Source organism: Ambystoma mexicanum, chromosome 8, assembly GCF_040938575.1.
Source record: "Ambystoma mexicanum isolate Mex_15411 chromosome 8, UKY_AmexF1_1, whole genome shotgun sequence".
Lineage (NCBI taxonomy): Eukaryota > Metazoa > Chordata > Amphibia > Caudata > Ambystomatidae > Ambystoma > Ambystoma mexicanum.
Window position 1 is genome coordinate 1070767597 of NC_090929.1, and position 14826 is coordinate 1070782422.

The window sequence follows — 14826 nt, forward strand, 5'->3', positions numbered from 1 at the left end:
GTCCCCTTGTGTTGGGACAGCATGTTGAAAGGGCACAGAAGTTTGATTGGTTTCACATTGCTAGTTTGAGTAGGTGTGGAAACCATGGTTGTCGTGCCCGCATTGGAGCAATTAGGATTGGTGTGACTTGTTCCTGGTTCATCTTGTGTACTATTTTTTTGAGGAGTGGTGTTGGTGGAAAAGCATAGGCAAATTTCTCTGACCAACTCATGCACAGGGCTTTCCCCTTGCACCCTAACTGGGCTAACCTGGATGCAAAGTCTGGGAATTGCACGTGTCGATGTGTTGCGAACAAGTCTAGAGGTGGATGCCCCCATTGGGTGAAGGTATTGTTTAAAGTATATTTGTACATTTGCCATTTGTGTTCTGTGGGTAGTAGAGGACTTCTGCTCAGGGTGTCTGCTAGAGCATTCAGTACCTCTGCAATGTGTTGAGACTAGGAACATTTTCCGCTTGAGCGCCCACTTGCAAATCTTGTGGGATAAACTTGACAGACTTAGAGAGTGTGTCCCTCCCTGTGTGTTTATAAAAAACATGGCAGTGGTGCTGACTGTGAGGACTTGCACTGTTTGACCTGCCAAGTGTTGATGAAAAGCTTGTAGTGTCTTGAGGACTGATAGCAATTTTAGTAGGTTTATGTGGTTTTTGGCTGTTTGTGTCCACATGGTGACCTGGGTGCTGAAGTTAATGGGCTCCCCATCCCAAGATTGAGGCATCTGTTGTGAGAGTGGCTTGTACTGGTGGATTGTGAAAAGGCTTCCCTTTTAACATTTTCCTTTGACCACCAGCGTACAGCTTGTACTAAGGTTAGCGAAACAACCACTAGATCGTCCCACTGACCACTTGCCTGACCACTCTGTGGTTTTGCAAACCACTCTTGCATTGGGCACATGCGCAGCGGTGCGCTTGGAACCAGATAAATGCAGGAGGCCGTCATTCCAAGCAGGCGTCTTGTGCTGCGCATGGTTATCTGGCGACCGGCTATATATTGAGGTACTTGAAACATGTTTTGTACTCTATCGTTTGAGGGGAAGACTAGCCTTTTTTGAGTCTTTATAAATTGCTCACAGGAATTGTTTTTTTTGACTGGGGACGAGAATTGTTTTTTTTTCTGGTTGATGGAGAACCCCAATTGGAAAACAGATTGATTGTTCTTTGGGTGTTGAGTTTGCATATTTGTGTTGCTTCCCGTTATTATTAGCCAGTCGTCCAGATAAAGGTAGACTGGGATTGCTTCTCTGTGTAAGTGTGCCGCCACTACCGCTAGTACTTTTGTGAACACCATTGGAGCTGCTGATATGCCAAAGGGGAGTACCTTGAATTGGTAATGTTTGCCCGCTATTTTGAAGTGCAGATATTTTCATATCCAATTTTGCCATAAAATCCCCCTATTTCAACAGAGGGATTACCTCCTGTAGCGTGGTCATGCAAAACGTTTGAGGTTTGACATATGTGTTTGCTGGGCGCAAGTCTAGTACAGAGCGCATAGTTAAGTCTTTCTTTGGTACAATGAAGTACATTGAATAGATACCCTCGTTTGCCTGTTTTGCTGGGACTATCTCTATTGCGTCTTTTCCCAGCAGGGACTTTATACTTTATAGAATACGTTTTTCTTGTGGCATCATTTTCTGATGTTTTGGCGGGTGGTTCAGTGGTTTCTGCAGAAGCTCTATACAGTATCCCCCTGCCACGGCGGACAACACCAACTAGTCTGACGTGATCCCCTCCCATGAATGGGTGAATTGAGCAATACGACTTCCAATTTGAGTTATATGGGAGGGAACCAGAAACAGGGTGTCAATACTTAGATGCAGAGGCGCCTTGAGTGGCGGAGGCTCTACCTCTATTTCTTGACCCTTTCTTGACCCTTTGTACTCTTTGAACATTTCCAAATGACTGACACTTCGTGTTACCCCAGGATGGGGATTGGCCTCCTTGGTCATAACACATGGAACGTTCAGAAACTTGTCCATGAAAAAGCCACCAGGTATTAAATGCCCCTGGCTGGAAAAATGGCTTATTCGTTAATTGGCATAGTGACTTTAGAGTGTCATGCTCTTCTTTTGCACTCAATAGTTAATTCTCCACTGCTTTGCCAAATAATGTGTTAGGTTCAATTGGCAAATTTAGGATTGTGGCTTTTGTCTCCATTCTGAAGCCCGACTGTCTTAATCAGGGCATGCCGTTTGATTAATGCATCCAGCATGATCAGCTGCGTCCAGATTATTTTTCAGGATGCAGTTTTAAACCTATTTACCGTTGGTGATGGTTTTAGCGAGCTGCGATTTAAAGGGCTCAGGGACGGCATCAATTTGCTGTTGTAGTTAATCCCACACATGACAGCTATAACTGGCTAATAGTGTGGTGTTATTAGCAATTCTTCTTTGAAAGGCAGCAGAGGATGCAACTTTTCTGCCTAGAGTGTAGTTTTTTTACTCTCCTTGTCATCCGGTGCTTCAGCAAAAGCTAGAGGTGTGCCTTCCCCAATGACTAGAGAGTCCGGTTTTAGTTGACCTCTAATGTAAAGGGTGTCAGTTGGTGCGGGGTTAACCGCTCTAGTGAGATTAGACATCAGTAGGGAGGGCTCGATGCGTCTCTGCTCTGACTGTAGAATAACGATAAATTGGGTTTCAGATCTTTTGTCCCCTAGAATGTCGTCCACAAAGTCCTTGTCATGTTGGACGTCTTGTGTCTGTATTTTCTTTTGTTGAAAATTCGGTTTTTATTAAGGTTTTTGTAGTTATGACATAAATGATGCAATAATACAATCAACAAAGTGAACGTTGCAACTGAAAAGGAAAAATTTAAAGACAACTTATTCCCCCCTCCCGTCCATTCCCTCTTCCCTCCCCACTCCCTCCCCCATACCATGGTGTAGAGGATGATAACAGTAGGGTCCATCTTGTTATCTAGCAAAAGTGTGTCACGGGCAAAGGGCAGTCTTGAAGTGAGTGTGGGTGCTCAGTATGCCAGGGCCAACACGCCTGGGGAGCATCTCCCATTCCAAGCAACATCCTCATGATCAAGAGGGGATGACCAAACCACAATGTTCAGACCTGGGGACCAGTCTGGGATGCGTCGGGTGTTCTACACTGTTTTCCCGTACTTGTCGAAGAAGGGAAGCCATAGACTCTCAATGTTTGACTTGGATTCGTCAATCAGGTGGGTCAAAAATTCCATATCATATATTGCCCGTACTTAAGAGACCCATTCCCTCTCCCCAGGGGGTTGGGGCGATTTCCATTTTTGGGCCCAACATCATCTGGCGGCGACCAACATTACATGCAACATATGGTCATATTGAACCTTTGGACCCCCCTCCACCTCAATGCCGAACAACATTAGCCAAGGGGATAGGGTCCTTTCCATCCCATCCACATCCTTTATCCAAGACAGGACCTCATCCCAGTAGGTTTGTACCACCCGACACTTCCACCACATATGTACGTAGTCCCCCTTTTCGGTATGGCATTTCCAGCAGTGAGGATCGTAGCCCTTTTTCATTCTGGCTATCCTCTGTGGGGGGTAGTGCCACCTGTGGATCAGCTTAAGGGCCTGGTGGCGGTATTGGGGTGCAGCTGTGGAGAGGCAAGCCTGTCTACATATCTTGAGCCATCTCTTTTCGTTAATAGGTGTGCCTGGGTCCTTCTCCCATTGTAGCTGGGAGGACGGGGGGTCCCGTGGGGTAGAGGGTAGGAGAAAGCTATAGAGCGGTGATATCACCCCTCTGGTTCCTTTGTATGTGATGATGAACCTCTCCAAGTCTGTTAGGTCTCGTCTAAGAGTGTCGCCCCATCTGCTCTCAGTCAGGGCACCCTTGAGCTGCAAGTAGCGAAAGGGAGAGAGGTTGGGGAGGCCCAGGGCATCTTTCAAATCCCCCATTGATATGAACTCCCCATCCCTCCAAAGTTGTCCAGTTCTACAAAGGCCCGCCTCATACCACTGCTGGAAAGCCAATGGCTCGTTGATCCCTTCCCAAAGTGGGGGAGCCCATATGCAGCTCAGAGGTGAGGGCCATGTTGTGAGCCACCTAAGGTAACCCCCCTCTTTCCATATGGTCCACAACACCCCCAGGACCGGGTGCTTCAAAATTCCCTTGGGGATACGCGCTTTAGGGACCCACAACCACTCATCCAGTGTGACCGGAGAGAAAGGTAGATTGTCCAAGCCCACCCATTGCTTCTTCTGACCCATCGTCAAATGATCCACCAAGATTCGCAACTGCGATGCCTTGTAGTATGTGTCTAGGTCTGGAAAGTTAACTCCACCCTCGTCTTTGTGTCATAGGCAATTCTATGGGTTTTTCCCGCCCAAAGGTAGCGGAGGAGGGCACGCTTAATCTCCAGGAGGAATGGCTTTGGTATATGGGTAGGAAGCATCTGGAAAAGATATAGGAATTTGGGGAGGATCACCATCTTAATGGAGTTAAGGCGTGCCATCCACGAGAGGCCAGATTTTGTCCAACGCTCCAGATCTCGTTTAATTGCCGACCAAAGGGGAGGGTAGTTTACCCTAAAGAGATCTGCTAGGTCTGAGGGTATATGGATCCCCAGGTGAGAAAACCCCTTGGGCTGCTTGCAAAATGGGAGGACCCCGATGTACTGCTTTTCTGCGTCGCTAAATTGGCCCACCGGGAATGCAACTGACTTGTCTAAATTCACCCTATAGCCTGCCAGGGACCCGTATTGTTCTAGGCTATTCAGCACCTCCGGGACCGATTGGGATGGGTTAGAAAGATATAGTAAGACATCATCTGCAAATAGGGTTATTTTATGGTCGGTCTCCCCCATCTTGATGCCCTGAATCTGGTCATTACCCCTGATAGCTATGGCCCAGGGCTCCATAACTAAGGCATATATGAGGGGGGATAGTTAGCACTCTTGTCTTGTACCCCTCCCCAGTGGGAGAGCTTCCGATTCGATTCCATTAACTACCACTTTTGCTGTGGGGTGGGAGTAGAGAGCTGACATCCAACCACGCCACCTAGGTCCCATCCCCAAGGACAATAAGACCTCCTCCATAAAAGCCCAGCTCACCCTATTGAACGCCTTCTCTGCGTCTAAAGATAGGAGACGGACACCCTCTTTTCTAACCTTTTTTGAACTCAGTATGTGCAGGGTCTTGCGCATACTGTCCGCCCCCTGCCTGCTCATTATGAAACCAACTTGATCTGGGTGGATCAGTCTGGGAAGGTATTTTTCTAGGTATGTTGCTAGGATCCTGGTAAAGATCTTCGCATCCGTGTTCAAAAGCGAGATGGGCCTATATGAGCCGGATTCCACCGGGCCCTTGCCGGGTTTGGGAATCACCATGATCAAGGCCTGCAGGAATGTTGGTGGGATGGATTCCAAGGCTTTAATTTGGTTAAAGAGTTTGGCCAACGGTTGTGTCAATACCGGTTGATATTGTTTGCAGAAGTCGGCTGTATATCCGTCCCCCGGGGGTTTTACCTACTTTCAATCTTTTAATGGCCCCCTCTACCTCCTCCTCTGTTATTTCCCTTTCCAGGGCCTCCCTCTCAGAGTCTGTAAGCTTGGGCAGGGGATGGTCCACAAGATATCTGCAGATGTCTTCTAATGATTTGTCCCCTTGGTTAGTGTAGAGTGCTTCGTAAAAGCCTGCAAAGGACGTGGCAATACATTTAGCTGTTGTCTGGACCTTACCCGCCCCGTCTCTGACCTTATCTATCCGCCTGTCTGCCCTATTCCCTCTCAGCCTATGTGCCAGAAGTGTTCTGACCTTGTCTCCCTTCTCATAGTATTGTTGTTTTGTATATCTCATTCTTTTGACCACCTCTCCGATTAGGGTTGTATGTAGGGCCTGTCTCTTGTCTCTCATTTCACTAAGGAGGTCCTGACGGTTTACATTGTCGTGCGTGAGCTGTGCCTTCAAGACCCGTAGGTCCTCTCGGAGTTTGGATTCTCTTAGGGCTCTCTCCTGTCTCTTATTTGAGCGCTCCGCAATAAGGAGACCCCTGAAGGTAGCCTTTGCTGCCTCCCAAACCATGGCCATTGGGACCCCTCCCTGTATCGTTTGTCACAAAGAAGGCTTCTATTTTATTCTGTAGGAATTCCCTGAACACCAGGTCCCTCATGAGGGTGTTGTTGCAGCGCCACCTGTATGATTTCAAAGTCTCCTGTAATCGCCATTCCATGACGAGGAGCTTGTGATCTGACCAGGTTACTGGTTCGACCGTGGTGCCACCAACCTCCCCTCCTCCCTCCTCCGATATCAATAATAGGTTAATCCTTGTGTATGTTTGATGAGGGGGGGGGGGAACATGTAACGCCCCGGGGTTCGCCAACATCTTCGCCACACATCCACCCAGTAGTATTCCTGCAGTAGGTCCCTCATGGCTAGGTTGTCCTTGGTGGGGGCTTTCGGCCCCGTCCCCTTGGCAGACCACCAGTCTAATTGGGGGTCCTGAATGAGGTTGAAATCCCCCCCCCCAGGATCATGGCTCCCTCAGCCCATTCATCCATGACTTTGAGGACTTTATGAATACATTTAATTTGGCCAGAATTCGGTGCATACAAGGTGGCCAAAGTAACCCGTGTGCCCTTGGATGAACCGTTGATCCCCAAAAATCTGCCTCCAAAGCTCCGTTTCGTCTCAACATCGGTAAGGTGTAGTGATCTACCAAGGAGAATGCCTACTCCCTCCTCCTTTGATGATTTGTGTGATGCCCAGAAGTTTCTGCCTATCTCTTTTCCCTTTATCGCTGATTCTGCTCCCCTCCTGTAATGCGTTTCTTGTAGGAAGAGAACTAGCAATTTCTGTTTACCTAACATATTACCTGTGAGAGATCACTTGTTTTGTGAGTTAAGGCCCTTGACATTGAGCGTACCAATTCGTCCCTCAGCCATGATCGTCGATGCCCATGCCCCGTGAAGTTTCAATAGGTACCCTCCATGTCAACCACGTGTTTAAGCCCCAGTTCCATGGTATGGTGTAACCGTTTCCCTTGTCCCTCCCCCCTCCCCACCCCTGTTCCCCGTCTCCCTCACCCGCTTTGTAAGGCGTTCGTTTCCCTCGCCCGACAAACATCAGGATCAGCAAACGAACCACCAGGGCCGCTGCCCGGGCCTCAGGAGATTAATTGGTATGGAACATACCCTCTGACTTTTTGTTAAGGAACCATTCCCAAGTTCAATTAGGTTTCAGAACCATTCCCAAGTTCAATTAGGTTTCAAGTCCCCATATGGGACCTCCCCTTCAACTCTCCCTCCCACCCCCCGCCAACAACCTGTATTGCCTCCCCAAGATCAAGGGGCCTGCCATGTATCAACTTCCGATATGAGGCAGGGAGGAATTCCCCAGAGTCAGAGATCAAACACTGGTTGCCTCCGGAGAGACCAACGCCCTGCCGACCCTTTGTAGAGTGGGTCTCCAGCCCTTCTTGTCAAGTCAATTTAAACCTAAACTTCGCCAACAGTGGCAACATCCTGAGGTGGCATGCAATTACCCCCAGCGCTGGGGGGAGGCACCCCGTGGGCCGTGTGAGCGACCACATTATGAGAAACAACTTCAACCCTCTCCCCCCGGCTCCCTGCCATCCCCCCGTAGTCGGGTGGGCCCGCCGTAGCACCTCGGCGGACGTCAAATTTTTCCTGAACCGTGGAAACGCCCAAATGCAACATACAAATCCCCCCCAACTTGGTGGAACCCACAGAGATCGTGGGAGCAATTGCATTACAAAAGAATACCGTCACATTTCTTTTCTTTCTCCCTCTCCCATATAGTCATATATGTCCACCTCGCCAACCGAGGCAACACCGGATAATGCAACATACAATACCCCGCAACCCGGAGGGGCCCACGAGGACCACTTTGGGGATCGTATTGTAAGGATAAATAAAGTTATACATCTCCATTCTTTTCTTTCACCATCTCCCCCATGTTCACGTAGATCCCCCGCGACCACCCGGAGGATGCCTGATCTTTTGAAACTTCCGAGTGCCCTTCAGCTTGTGCTTCCCCTGGCTTAAGTCAGGGCCCCGTGGGGCGTGGGTAGGGTCTCTGTCAGTTCCGCTCTGTTCTCTTGAGGTTCCTGGGAAGTCTCCCACCAGTTCGTCGTTGGCTCTTTGAATGTCCTCTTCAGTCACGAGCTGATGGTTCTCACCCTGCCACTCAAAAGACGGGTGGAATGGGTGTCCCCAACAATATCTGACCCTTTTTTCCTGAAGCCATCTAGTAATTGGCCTGCATTTTTTCCTCATTTGTAGCGTGAGGGCGGACAGGTCTTGATAGATAACCACCCTGGAATTATCGTACTGTATGCCTCTTAAGTTCCTAGCCCGTTCAAGTATTCTTGCTTTGTCTCTGTAATAGTGGAATCTTGCAAGGACAGAGCGTGGACCCCTGCCACCCCCACCGGCTCGATGGACCCTATCGATCAGGATGGTTTCTCCAGAGTCGGTTCCGAAGACAATCCGAATGATCTCCTGCACTTTGCTCTCCAGACCAGTCTGGGTCTCCCCCTCCACCTCCGTCAGGCCAAAAAATCGCAGGTTACTTCTCCGTTCTCGATTTTCCATATCGTCAACTTTGAGACGGAGCTCCCCCTCCCGTCGCTGCATTTCCTTAAACCTTGACTCCATCTGTGTTTCCAGGAGATCAGTGGACGGCTGGTAATTCTCAACCCCTTCTACTCTGTCCTCCAGCGTGGCGACTTTGGCGGTTAGGTCAGCCAACTTGGCTCCCATATCCGTTCTCATCCCCCTGATTTCATCGAGGATAGTCTGGATGTTGTTCTACATGGTATTCATGTCAGGGGCCTGCGGGGGTGAGGTGTTGGTCTCCATCTCAGGTTCTGCAGGTATGAACTTGTACCTTGCCAGGGTTTCTCTCTAACTCATGAGGTGGTTGCACCCCTTGGTCTTTGTGGTTTCTCCGTGACCCCAGTGACATCCCCCAGGGCCCGGGGGGGTCCTCACCCGCCCCCGTCTCGGTTCCTTTAGGGTGTCACGGGGCAGGCAAGGCTTGGCAGTCAGATTCGCTCCGTGGGGGTCTGTGCGTATCACAGGGGTCGGCTTGGGGATCGGCTGTACCCCTTATTCCTTGCTTCCTGTAGGAGATTGCGTCTGTGGGGTGCTCAGGCGTCTCGAGTGCTTACCAGTGTAGGGCCACCGGGGACCCCGTGTTCGCGCCTCTACATTCAATATCGGGGGTTTACTCTTGTGATGGCACTCCCCTGGCAATGGCTCTCCCGCGTGGTGGTAGAGGGGGGAGTGGTTGGTGTGGGTGGCCCTGGCTCCAGCTCCCCCTCGATAGCTAGTACTCACGGTTGCACCAGCGTGGGTCTGAGGGATCCGTTGCGGTCGCCGGAGTGGATGCCCCTCGAGCAGTCCCCTGGGCATGGTGAGCTCTGCTGCAGATGTAATTCGGGCGCCTAGATGGGGGGTGGGGGAGCCAGCCGGGCAGTGGGTGACCCCGTGGGGATATGTTATATTCGCCTCTACTGGTCGGGGCAGGCTACCCCGTGGGGCGGGGGGCCCAGCTGTGCTTCGGATGGACCCAGGCGTGCTCCCGCGTCGGCCTGGGCCTATATGATGTGGGCCAGGGTGGGCTGTGCCCCACTGGCAGCTGGAGGGGTTCCCTGAGGCGCTTGGTGGTGTCCCCTGTGGTGGGGAGAAAGAGGAGACGGGGCTTGGGCGCGCTCCCGCGACAGCCTGAGCCTGAATGCAGGATTGTCTGTGGGGGCTCGAGGGACACGGCAGTGTCAGCGGAGCACCCGGCGATGAAAGCCCAGGTCGGCTCGCCTGCCGAGTGCGCTTCTCCAGCTGCGCCGCGGCGGGTGCAGGAGGCAGGCGAGTTGCGGATATCTGGGAAGGGGGAGGCCCAGGTCCCCACGGGGTCCCAGCAATCTCCCGATGCTGCCGACAGGGCCGTGGAGTGCCGGCTTGTTAGGCAGAAACCTGTGCAGTTCCCTTAGGGACCACTGCAAAAGATTTAAGACTACAGGTGTTGGCAGTAAACCCACTTGGTAGAAGTCTGTACCACCCAGATTTACCTGGTAGCTGTGGCTGAGCAGTCAGACTTCCCTCAAGAAGAGTTAGGCAGTATGCAAAGTATACACAATAGGCACTCAGATACAACAATACAAGCAAACACTGACCAGAGCTTTGGTATCAAAGTACATAATTATTTATTTAAAAACACACAGTTTGAAACACTCCAGCACTCTTATTGTAAAATATTCTAAACACAGTTACTATTGTAATATATACACCCCTTTTCCCTTATCGGATAAGTCTCAGTAAAACACCACTTATTTTCATACAGAGGTGAGCGCTTAACTAGATTGCACTCCAATAAGTTTGTGAGAAAGGCAGGGAGAAGAACTAGTTACTCTTACCTTGTAACGTTCTTTCGATGGGATGTTCCTCCGACGTATTCCTTATCTTAGATAGAAATCCTTCAGCTTTGCTGGCCTCGGAAAATTTTTTCGCCAGAGGGCGCTGCGCGTCGATGATCGCCGAGTCGATGACCCTCGACGGCCTCCGTGCCGACGTCGACGTCATCCTGCCTATAAAGGCCGCGCGCAGCGTCCGTTGCTCAGTTCCGTTTTGTAGTCCCCAGTAATGTTTTTGGATTAGACTAATCACCTTGAAGGAGCATAGGCTGCAAACCCACAGGAAGTCATACTGCGGGGATGGATGGGAGGGTCGATAAGGAATACGTCGGAGGAACATCCCATCGAAAGAACGTTACAAGGTAAGAGTAACTAGTTCTTCGAAGGGATTGTGTCCTCCGACGTATTCCTTATCTTAGATAGACTCCCATAGCAGTGGTATTGTGACTGGAGGCGGGAGTAATAAAAGTTATGTTACCCTTCCAGAATGGACAGAGTGTAACACAGCCTTGCCGAATCTAGTTTCTTGACTAGAGGAGGAATCCAGGCTATAGAATTTGGTAAATGTATGTGCGGACGACCATGTGGCAGCCGCACATATATCTCGAATTGGCACCCCTCTTTGAAGGGCTGAGGATGTTGCGATACCCCTGGTAGAATGAGCCCTTAGATTTTGAGGAGGCTCCTTTCCTGCCAATTTGTAGCACTCCAGAATGGCTAAAATAATCCATCTGGAGATGGTTTGTTTTGTTATTGGAAGGCCCAACTTATGTCCTGCATAACCTACAAAGAGTTGGTCTGCTTGTCTGATCTTAGCCAATCTGCTGATATAAAAGCTCAAGGCTCGCTTAGGGTCCAGCCTGTGCAGTCTCTCTTCCTCCTTCCCCGGATGAGGAGGAGGGTAGAAAGAAGGTAATATAATCTTCTGAGTGATGTGAAACTCCGAGACTACCTTCGGGAGGAAGTTAGGCTTCACCTGAAGAACAACTTTGTCCTTGTAAAAGATTGTATGTGGAGGTTTACACGATAAGGCTTGCAACTCGCTAACCCTTCTAGCAGATGTCAATGCTATTAGCAAAACAGTTTTGAGGGTGAGAAGCTTCAATGAACAAGAGTGTAGTGGTTCAAAAGGGGCACCCTTTAGGAAGTTTAAAATTAGGTTTAAATCCCATAAGGGAACTTGAAAAGGTTTCGGGGGATAAACATTAGTTAATCCTTTTAGGTATTGTATTACCAATGGAATTTTGAAGTATGAAGGCTCCTCTGCAGTGCGCTTAAAGATTGATAGCGCTGCGAGATAGCCCTTAATTGTGCCAACCTGTAGGCCTGAATTAGCCAGGTAAAGTAAGAATGACAACACCATAGGTGTACCACAAGAAAAGGGTTCAATATTCTTTTCTCTGCACCAGCTGCAAAATTTGTTCCAACGGCAGCGGTATAGAGTTTTAGTTGCCGGCCTTCTGGCCGAAAGCAACACCTCCATAACATCATCCGGAAGGTCCCAATCCTTGTACCTCAACCTTTCAGACACCAAGCGTGAAGGTTGAGGGTCTTGATGGCTGGATGGAGAACCTGACCTTCCTTCTGCGAGAGAAGATCCTCTCTGTATGGCAGTCGAATTGGAGGGCAGATGGACATGTCTAGAAGGTCCGGGTACCACGTTCTCCTGGCCCAATCCGGGGCAATTAGGATCATGGTCTTCCGAAACCTTCTCAACCTCCTGATCATTTGAGGAATGACAGGGACCGGAGGGAACGCGTACAGAAGTGGGAACTCCCAGTCCACTACGAACGCATCTCCTAGAGCTCCTCTCGGGGGAAATTCCCTTGAGCAAAATCTGTCGCACTTCCTGTTGATACTGGTGGCGAACAGATCCACTTGAGGGGTTCCCCAAAGGGCGAAGATCTCTTGAAGGACTTCCTGAGCTATCTCCCACTCGTGAGAGACTGTGCTCTGCCTGCTCAGAGCGTCCGCTGTCAAGTTCTTCTCTCCGGCTAGGTGAATTGCCGATAGAGAGATTCCTTCCTGAATTGCCCAAAACCAGAGCTGCATCGCCTCTCTGCACAGTGGTAGTGAGCCTACGCCTCCTCTTTTGTTGAGGTAGTGCATGGCCACTGTATTGTCCGTCATTATTAGGACGTTTCTTCCCCGTACAGACGGCAGAAAAGCCTTCAGCGCTAGTCTGATGGCTCTCAGCTCCAACAGGTTGATATGTAGTCTGGACTCCGATGGAGACCAACGACCGCTGATGGTCAAGTCGTTGGCGTGAGCTCCCCACCCCGTGAGTGAGGCATCCGTGACTACTGTTATCTCCGGCCATGGTTGCCAAAACATTTCTCCTTTCAGGATGTTCTCCCGACAGGCACACCACTGAAGGTCTCGGGCTACTTTGACCGGGATCCGAAGGAGATCTGTCATCCTTCCTGAGAACTGTGACCACTGAGTTCTCAGTGCCCACTGGAGGGATCTCATTCTCAGGCGAGCCTCCGGCACGAGGAATATGCAGGATGCCATGAGGCCTAGCAACCTCAGAAAGTCGTAGGCTGGGAGATATTGGGCATTCTGAAATCTGATGACCATCTGCAGAATATCTCGAGCCCTCACCTCTGGTGGCAAGGCTCTTCCCAGGGAAGTGTCCAGGACTGCTCCAATGAATTGGAGTCTCTGTGATGGTATCATCTGTGACTTCTTTAAATTGAGGGAGAAGCCCAGCTTGTGAAGGAAGTGGCAAACATAATCTAGTTGTCTCTGAGCCTGTTCCGAAGATACAGCTCTGATCAACCAATCGTCTAGGTAAGGGTAGACGTGAATCCCTTCCCTCCTTAGACTTGCAGCCACAACCGACATTAGCTTGGTAAAGACCCTCGGGGCGGAGGTTAGCCCAAATGGCAGAACTCGAAATTGATAATGAGAGCTGCCAATTGCGAACCTCAGGTATCTCCTGTGCCTGGGATGGATCGGCACATGGAAATAAGCGTCCTGGAGGTCTAGAGATACCAACCAGTCCTGAAGCTGGAGGGCCTGAAGGATCTGAGAGAGAGTCACCATCTTGAACTTGTCCTTTCGGAGGAATTTGTTCAATTCCCGTAAGTCTAAGATGGGTCTCAGTCCTCCGTCCTTCTTCGGTATTATGAAGTAGGGGGAGTACCAACCCTTGTTCCTTTCCGCTACAGGTACCAGTTCTATGGCACCTTTCTCTAGCAGGTCTAAAACCTCCTGCAAGAGGAGCGGATCTGGAAGCTTCAAAGGGTTGTTCCCCGGTGGATGACTCTGAGGGATATGTAGGAAGGGCAGGCAGTAACCTTGGGCCACTGTCTCCAGAGCCCAAGCATCTGACGTAATAGCCTGCCATTCCGTCAGATGGTGAGTTAACCTGCCCCCTACTGGTGTTCTGTGAGGGGAGACCTCAGAGTGGTTTTGAAGCGGCTGATGCAGTTGCCGAAGGTAAAGTGGCTCCTGCTCCTGCGGGTGCGGCTTTCTTTCCCCTACCCCGTCCACCACGGGTAAATCTTCCTTGGCCTCTTTGAGCCGGTCGTCCTCTGCCCTTTCCATATGAGGAATAGTAACGAAAGGACCGTCCTCTCCACGATGATCCCGAAGGACGAAAGGTATTCTGACGGATAGCAGCTCCCAATGACTTGGCTGCTGCCTTGGACGTTTGCAGTTTCTCCAAACTGTCATCCGCCTTCTTTCCAAAGAGGGTAGAACCGTCAAAGGGCATATTCAAAAGCCTGGTCTGCACGTCAGAGGCAAAACCAGACTTCCTCAACCACGCATGCCTGCGGATTGTGGTACTTGCCGCCATGGCCCTGCTGATACTGTCAGCAGAATCTAGGCCAGTTTGTAGGGTCTCGCACATCGCATCTTTACCATCCCTGATGATGTTTAAAAATGCGTCCCTTTCCTCTCCTTCTTGGAGGCAGTCAGCCGCTGATGAAGCGCACTCCCAAAGGGTGTGGCTGAACCTAGCGAGCGTACAGGTCGCGTTAATAGACTTTAACGCCATGCTACAGGCAGAAAAAACCTTCTTAGCCATGGCATCATACTTTTTGTCATCCCTATCCTGCGGAGCAGTGGGGTATGCAGATGTGCTGCCTGATGAGGTTGCAGCCTGTACAACTAAGCTCTCAGGAGTAGGGTGTTTTGACAAATATTCAGGGTCAGAACTAGCCACCCTGTATTTTGTTGACAGTTTTTTATTTACTGCCGGGATAATTTCCGGCGTTTCCCAGTTTGTCAAAATCCTTCTCTGTAGAGCAGAGTGAAATGGAACCACAGGATCCTCCTGTGGGCCCTTGTCCAGTATGTCAGTGAGGTCATCCTGCTGAAAGGCAGGAGAAGGTGCAGACCAACCCATAAATTCTATGATTCTAGACATCAGAGCTCTATATGGAGTCTCCGCATGTTCTCCTGGGTCTGGTTTGATAAATTCTGCTTCAGGAGAAGTGTCCAAGCCACTAGCTTCCTGAAGT

General features: G+C 50.1%; 1 protein-coding gene across 4 annotated transcripts in view; it reads right to left on the reverse strand.

The window, feature by feature from the left end:
- TUBGCP2 (tubulin gamma complex component 2) overlaps nucleotides 1-14826 on the reverse strand; it is a 704444-nt gene that overhangs the window by 165478 nt on the left and 524140 nt on the right. The window lies entirely within an intron of this gene.